General features: G+C 33.8%; 1 pseudogene; it reads left to right on the top strand.

The window, feature by feature from the left end:
• The first annotated feature begins 3146 nt into the window (after positions 1 to 3146).
• On the top strand, positions 3147 to 6546 carry LOC114086692 (small ribosomal subunit protein uS8-like; annotated as a pseudogene).
• The last annotated feature ends 2509 nt before the right edge of the window (positions 6547 to 9055 follow it).

Raw genomic sequence — 9055 nt, 5'->3', positions numbered from 1 at the left:
ATGAATGGACTGACTGGGTGGTAACTGTAAGCAGTTAGGACACAGCTGGAGGAGGTGAATCCCTGGAGGTATGCCTTGAAAGGGTGCATTTAATCTACAATCCCTTGCTGCTCCTCCACCACCTTCTCCTCCTCTGCCTTCTTCTTTCTTCTCTCTCTCTCTCTCCCCACCCCCTCTCCTTCCTGACCTCCCCCATTAACTGAGTGGCTTTCCTCTGCTGTGCCTTCTCCCATGATGTGCTGCCTTACCTTGAGCCCCAGAGAAATGTATTCTGCTATCTGTGGACTGAGATGTCTAAAACCATGAGCTCCAAATAAACTTTTCCTCCTCTAAGTTTTTTTTTCCAGGTATTTTGGTAAGAGTGATTAAAAAAAAAGGGGGGGTTAACTAAAGTAACTATTGCAACAGAATAAGCGTATACCTGGAGAGGTCTTGTATCGCACAGAAACTACAGGGGACATTAGCAAATCAAGTGAAAAGACAGAACTGAATGAATGCCTTTATTCCTTCATTAAAATAACTTAGAACTACATGGGATTAATTAATATCAAGCAGCAACTGCTTTTGATTTTGAATACAGTGTCCAATTATCTATCCAGGACACACTTTACCAAACGTATATCTAATCCTTAACAGAAGTTGGTGTGAAATATACTAAATTATGACTAGAAAATAAATTAACCTATATGTAAGTAATTGCCACTCCATAATATTTTCTTTTTCTCCAGTATAATATAAATTAACCAGCTATATACAATTCTGAAAAAAAAAAAACTTTTATTTTCTCAAAATACACGGAGCACTGATAATTACCTGTTTGATGATGTCTCTTCTTTACTGAACACAATATCTCCCTCACTGTTGAATTATTCAGCTTTTCTACAGTATCAAATAACCCAATTTCTTAGAGTCTTAGAAAAACAACTATTTTTCTTATTCAATATTTTATTTTAACAGAGCTTTGCCCAACACTCAGTTGGACTTGGCTAACTCTGACTCCAGCCTGCTGTCTTAGTTCAGATCTCCTCCATGTAGTTCTCATTCTGGAACCAAGACCAAACAGTGGCTATATGAGGCAAGATTTTATGGCAAATGGCAATAATGCAAATAGAAACAGAAACTCTAGCTACTTCTTAAGGCTTATGTAAAATTGGTCATACTGTGACCATACTTCACACGTTTCACTGGTCAAAGCAATCATAAAAACAAGTCCAAAATCAATGGAGTGAAGTGCCCACTGCGCTGGGAAAGAATAATGAATTCTGGAACAGTAATAGCCTCTAACAGCAGGCTGACACCACATAGGACATAGCATGACACATGGCTGATACTTACTTTTTTTTGAGAATTTAGAGAATTGGATAACATATCATTTATTTTCCCAAAATATCCTAGATTATCTTCAGTATCTTTTAAATAGAAATGTTCTTTTCTCCTCATAGGATAATAATATCTGATGACCTTAAATCTTCAAAATTCTACATAGACTAAGAAAGAGTTTACCATCATATGCCCAGTTCCTAGTTTTCTGCATAGTCAAAGCTTAACAAATACCTTTTGATGAATTTGTAAATATATGAATTATTTATAAACCAAATATTACCTGTTTTTCTTTTTTTAATAAAAAAAATAAAACTAACTTTTAATTGTTAAATTCTAGGGTGTTTTATTATTGCTTTCTACATAAATCAAGAAAGTAATTGCTCTCTTGTGTGAACTTTATTTAAATCTTACAGTTTGTTGGTTGAAAATAGATTAGAAGTCAAGAATCCTTACTGGGATCATATGGACAACATGGAAATGGTGTTAAAGACAATAAATTTTAGTCCTCATGCTTTAAAGATGATTGTCATTGTCTTAATCTTTTTTCCAGTTCTGGGGATAAATCTCAGGGCCTTGGGCATTCTATTCAAGTACTCTACCAATAAGCTACATCCCCAACCGTTTTATCTTAAAATTTACACTAAACTTGTGATATTTTATTTTGATATATTATCCTTTATTGTTAATAAAAATATTTTTCATTTTGTTCATTGTGTTTATTAAGCCAAAATCTATTTTGAAATACAAAGTAAAATTTTAAAGTGTTTTATTGAAGGTTTGCTCTCTGGTTGAGTAGATATGTAAAGTTTTCAAATAGCTACAACAATACCTGATGAACACCAAATAATCAAAACATAAAACTATAGACATTCAGAGATGAGAAATGACTTCCTACAAGAATGATTAGGAAAATCTCAATGAAAAAGTAGAATTTAACTTAACCTTAGGAATTAGTATAATTTGCATAGCTAGATTAGAGAGGAATATTATTTCAAAAAAAAAGTATGATGAATAAAATAAATGGTGCGTAATTCAACAATACCGAGAGTGCCATATAGTTTGGATATGATTTTTTCCCTGAAGAATCATGTACCATAAGGTTGACTCCCCCAATGTAACAGCAATGAGAGGTAGCAAAAATTGTTCAGAGGTATGGTCTAGTGCAAGATATTTCTTTCAGAAGGACACTATCCCTGGAAGAGATTAATACCCATCTTGAGGGAATGGGTTGGATCTCACAAAACTGGATTAGTTACCATGAGAATGGGTTGTTATATAAATAAGTCCATCCCATGTTTGGACTCTTCTGCACACAAAACTCTCCATACAATCCCACCATGTGATGCCACCCTCCTCCTCCCACATTATGATACAGCATGAGGCCCTCACCACATTTGGCCACCCATGTATGGATATTTCAACTTGGAAAACTTCAAACAAAAATATACCTCTTTTCCTTATAAAATATTCAGTCTAGTATTTTAGTATAGCAATATAAACAGGACCAAGAGTCAAAGCTATACATAGGAAAGTAACTAGATATAAGACTTAAAAAACAGCAAACATTCTGTGTAAAAGAACATAAAATGATGAATTAAGTAATCGAAATTTGTTGTTTTCAAGCATTGTAGAGCCATCGAAGCTTTTCACTAAAGACAGTATCATAGTGAGAGTGCATTTTAGGACAGTTAATTTGGTAATAATACAGATGTGAATTTGAGGAGAAGTATCATAAAGGCAAGTTGGGGCATTTATCTATCATCAAGGTATGAGATAATTGTATCTACATGAAAGTAGATGATTATAGTGTTATAAAGGACAACATGGCGAGTACAAAACCAAGTAGTATGAGCAGAACAGAGCAGCATGCCCCAAGTTTAGGTTGTGGCACCAAAATTCAGATTAGAGAGCATTGAGGCCAGAATACTAAAATAATATGGAGTTACGCTAAGGGATAGAATCTGATAATTGTAACAGTGTCAGGGTCATTTGTTAGTTACCACAGAGACAGCATAATTCCCAAAATATGAACAAACCCAAAAGACAAAGCTCAGTTATATAGTATGAGTATTATTAGATAGAATCCAAACCAAAGAGAGCATCCTGATTATTTATTTAGAAAAATAGGGCCATAAATTCATTTTTTAAAAAGAGTTAACATTTAAGATTTTTAAAATATTTTTTAATTGTCAATGGACCATATTTTTTATTTATTTATATGCGGTGCTGAGAACTGAACCCAGTGCCTCACACATGCTCGGCAAGTATTCTACCACTGAGCCACAACCCCAGCCCTGAAGAAATTTTTTATGTGAATAAAATTAACCAATGTTGACTCTTCTGGCCCTGACCTAAGAGAATTTTTTCAAGAGGGTATATATAATTCAAAATGGTGTTGGTAGAAGCACTGGAGTGAGCATGTTTGCTTAGTGTTACACAGTTCTCCTTGAATATAGACAATCCATGGATCTGAGCATATTTACTAGAAGTAGAAGGGACAAAGGGATAGTGATTCTCTTGAGAGAGGTAAAGCTTAGATACTCCTTGTAGAAATTTAATTCATCAACTTCTATCATGTAAGAGTAACTTGCACAATATCTGACAGCCAGTCTTTTATTCCTCACTAAAGAAAGGTAAGGTTCGTATTCTACAGCATATTCAGATTAGGCAATTCTGAGTTTTGAGTTCTTCCATTCTTATTCCAGCAATAATTTCTACAGTAAGATTTCTAACATTGAAGTACATTTGAAGTAACAAATACACCAATAATTTTTATATATACACAGAGAAATAAATAAATGGATGAAGGGAGGATGTGAGGACAAGAAACAGTGCTTACCTCTGTATTAAGTTAAACTGGAATCATTTTAAAAGACGAAATAAAAGCACAGAATGCAGATATAAGGAAAATATATCAGATATATTTTATTCTCAAAAGGATAATTTTGAAAATATTTTCATTGCTTATGTACTAGGATACCACCACATAGAATATTATCAAGTAATGAAAAAAATCTGTGTAATTTTTTCATCCATGAGTGCAGTGTGTTCATTTGTTGTATGATTCATAACTCCAATATACAGAAGACTGACTCCTATGCCACTGAGGGGAGATTTTAGATGTGGCACTGTGCCTTTGTTCCTTGAAAACTGTAAGCAAGTACTGAGGAAAATAATATAGACTCTACATGCCTCTAAGTACCTGGATACCAAAAATAAGATTTATTCTTTTTTGTAAACTGAAATTTTTCATTGTAGGAGAGTTAACAACAGACAGTTCAATTACAAGAGACACCATTGATTATTGATCGCAGAACTACCCACAAAAGCAAAATGTAGATATGGCATTATTTTTCAAATATATGGACATCTGTCAGGTTTCTAACTCAATCAACAAGTGGTATCTGTAGTCATCATCAATACATCTCTATTCCTTTCTGAACTGAAACTCTTATTTGCCTGTAGTCTCAACAATTATCTATTTTTCAAAACACCATTTACTTGTAATCATTTCTACTGTTTGGAGTTTTTGTTTCAAGATTTTAACGCTGCAATCGATATCACATTGATTTCTCCTTTCATTAGGTTTTTACAAATGTGTACAGTGTGATTATTAATGGTAGATGGGGATATAATATGCATTTAAGGAGTGTTATGCATAAGAAAGGAATTTAAGAAATGCAGCAATTCCAAAATCAAATGATCTGCTTTATTGCCTTTCCACTCCAACCCCAAAGTCAACCAGCAGCACCATTACCATTTCATTGTTTACTGAATATAAATTGGTAAATTAAAGGAAAAACACCTTATAAGCTCTGCCTTGTTGGAATTGTCATCTCTTAAAATAATTTTGTGAGTGAGAATCTCCCATGGAAATTATTTAAAATACAGATTCTTTGGGATCTACCCCCACAGAGATCGTGATTAAGGCGGTCTAACGTAAAGGCCCAAAATTTAAATTTTTAACATGTTCCTCAGGTGATTCTGATGCACAGCCTACATAATTAATTATTATTTTAGAAATGAGAGGAATAAATATTTCTTTGTTCTGATTTTACTAATAAAGAGTAATTCATGCTATAATGCATAGTGATAGAGACAGGAAATAAAACATCCAGGTAAATCATAAAGCACAAGAAGAAAGCAAAGCCAAAGTTAGACCTCAGCCTGTAAGGTCTCAGATTTCCTGAAATGTCACAGAAAAAAAAAATAGATGATAGATAAATAGACATATAGATTGATTGATTATGAGAGCTAAAAATCTCACACTACTTTAAGGTTTCTGTCATATACAATAAATAGATTAGGTCAAAAAACAGCTTCCATTTTCAGACTACAGCTGACAGCTTTTTCAGCTCTTTCCCATTTTAATTATTTTACCATCTTCTTAAAACTCAGTTCAGTGGTCACTCTTTTCCGTGTCTGTAAGAATCTACTAGTTTTTTTTTTTTTTTGTTCTTCCTAAACTGATTATCTGGAGTCTTTCATTTCACCAAGCCCACTGTCACCCATTCAAGTCCCCTTCCCTGTTATCACACACCACTAAACTCCTAAACCAAGGTGAACCCTGCACTGATGTTTGTGTCTCTGATTCTAGTAAACACACTGAACAAAACCTACACAGTTATACATATTGATGTCATTCCAATATAGGAGCTTTCCCCTCAGATGGGTTTTTTGCACCATTTCAATCTTTTAAATTGTTCTATTCAACTCTACCTCTTTTTCCTCACAATAGCTATTTCAAATTTTCATCAGCTTGTAAAAGACACTTTTAATTTTATCAGCACAGAAAGCAGAATCCACTTTCTGGGATCTTTTCGTGCCACCATAATAGTGTACATGAATGTCCTGGCTGATTCTCTCAAGAGCATCAACAATGCCAAAAAGAAAGGCAAACGCCAGGTCCTTATTAGGTGGTGCTCCAAAGCCATCGTCCAGTTTCTAACTGTAATGATGAAGCACGGTTAAGTTGGCGAATTTGAAATCATTGATGATCACAGAGCTGGGAAAATTGTCATCAACCTCACAGGCTGTTTAAACAAGTGTGGAGTTGATAAGCCCCAGATTTGATGTGCAGCTCAAAGACCTAGAAAAATGACAGAATAATCTGCTATCATCCCATCAGTTTGATTTCATTGTATTGCCAATCTCAGCTGACATCATGGATCACGAAGAAGACAAAAACACACAGGAGGAAAAATCCTTGGATTCTTTTTATAGGGATGTAAAACATACAATAAAGTGCCTAAATTCTTCTTCTAAAGAAACCAGAATTCATCACTTAAATCACTTAAATGCTACTTTAATTTTCCATCCCTACACTTAAAAGCTTTTGTCTATATCTTGAGTCAAATACCTGTATCTATATCCTTGGATGTGTGTATCCTTTCTTATCCCTCCTACCTCAGAAAAGTATTTCTCATATTTATCCCACCTTCTCCAAGACTTTGTCTCATTAATTTGACTTTTTCTGAGCCTCTTTTCATCCTCTTTTTTGTACCTTTTCATCCTCTTTCTTCTCTGTTCTCCCCCCTTGATATTTTCGTTGTTATCTTAAAGATATAAAATAAAATTCCTATCCAATTTTGCATTATTCTCTAAAACAACATTTCATTTCCCCTTACTTTTTGTTGGAAACTCATAAATAATAATTTAAGCTGATTCATTTGTTCTTTAACTCTCTAAATTTTGCCTTAGTATCCCATCTTCTTATTCAAGTCAACCTTGCGAAGGGCAGCACTCACTACCTCATCTACAAATCCAGAGAACACCCCTCATTACCTATGCCACTTGTCCCTGGTGGCTCTGACATCATCCACTCTTGATGTGTTCGCATCCATTGGGTTCTGTGATACCATTCTCCCTGGCTACCCTTTTGTATGGCTCCCTATTTGTTCCTAATGTAAAAGAATATAATGATAATATATAGTTCATATGGTGTACATACAAATGAAACAACAAAATATGATATAAAATATTTTAAAACAGTCAAAATAGAAAGGTGGTGCAGTTAATGGTGGACAGTTCAATATTAATCCAAGTCTTGTATAGTTGCTGTAATTATAATTATTATCTTAACTATTTATATCACAAAATTTTCCTAAATGAAACCTCTTTTGTTTTTGTTAAAATGCAGAGTACAATTTGTTAGTCCCAGACCTAACAAATTGGAATCCTCTGAATATATCCCGGTATGTATTTTAAGAAGTTACTTGGGTGATTTTTCTGCATATTCAAGTTGGAGTTTTACCATGTTGTTCCCTTCTGTTGGCAGGAACCTTGAAATTAGACAGGACTGAGATCAAATTTGGGGATAAGATATTACATATAATACTTCTTTATTAGTATCAGTTTTCATATCTACTAAAAATAGCTTAGTGCCATCAATTCATAGATTTATAGAGAAAATAAAATGAGATGGTATTTACAAAACACTACTATGCACCGTATATAGGCAACTCCACATCTATCTTTAATATCCCCAATTTCATCTTCAGTGGTAAGGTAAGAGCAGCATTAATAGAGTACAGAGAATTAATCCTATTGGATCCAGTTATGTCACTCCAAGATGAATCTGCCAGAATTTTCTGCAAAGATAAAGTTTTGGTTGCCTTAGTTACTGAGACGTCCAGTAAGTATGACAGTAAATTAAAAGCCAATAGACCAGGCAAAAACTGTAATATAACAATAACTTAGAATCAGTAGACCAGGAAAATGGAATGAAGTTAGGGTACCACATATTATGAAATGAATTTAAAGTGAACTAGGTCATTTAGACAGGTAGCTTCTATCTAATTATTAATAGTGTTCATGTGTTGAAGATCTAGTATTGAACAATATCATACTCCCAATATGGGAACTCCAAAGGAAATTCCAGATGTGATCTCTGCTTCCAAGGACATAATATTTAATTGGAATATAAAGACTAAAGTGTAGAAAAAATGGAAATAAATTTAAAGCATATCTTTCTATTGAATCTTATCACATTTAAAATTTACTATATGATAGAGGTGATTTGGAAAAATACAAAGGTACTTGAATACCTTAAAAATGATCATCCAGGAATGATACCTGTGTAGATAATGTAGGAGGTAACACAGAGGAAAAGAAGAAAGGAACTACAAAGAGTGGGTTAATATGGAACTAACTGCTATCAAGTTTTGATATTCAAACCTCTGTAAGAAGAACTTTTAAATCTTCTCAGTTTCATTGTTCTGGGCTCTATGCATGATTAAGTATATAAATTTCTCTTTTTAGTGGTGAAAGAAAGAAATATGGCCAAAGTCATCATGCAGTGCTCCATGGAGAATTTGGGGGCCTAGTTGGGACCTGAAATAAGGCTTAGATAGCTGAAATGAAGATAAAATTGCCCTCGTGTGAGGAAAACATTAATGAAGGAATGGGATAAGAATTAATGTGAGATGCCACGGAATAACCAAAATCCAGTAGGATGTCAGCAGCACCAAAAGTCGTTCTAGACGGAGAGGATGCATATCAACATGGAGAGGCTCTAATACTTGACAATGAATGCAGATTAATTTCAATGGGGAAAAAATTGTTCTAAGAAAATAGTGACAAAACAATACATAATACCTAATATTCTATTGGTTATTTTTATTCACAAATGGACACTGACAAAATATAAAAGTAAAATGCTAGGCAGAATAAGAAATAAAATTTAGATATAGTATATTGTTCTCAATAACATTAAAAATTAGGGCATAAGATA

The sequence above is a fragment of the Marmota flaviventris genome, chromosome 6 (assembly GCF_047511675.1).
Source record: "Marmota flaviventris isolate mMarFla1 chromosome 6, mMarFla1.hap1, whole genome shotgun sequence".
Classification (NCBI taxonomy): Eukaryota; Metazoa; Chordata; class Mammalia; order Rodentia; family Sciuridae; genus Marmota; species Marmota flaviventris.
Note: the sequence above shows the minus strand (reverse complement) of the source record. Positions and strands in the feature narration are given on the sequence as shown.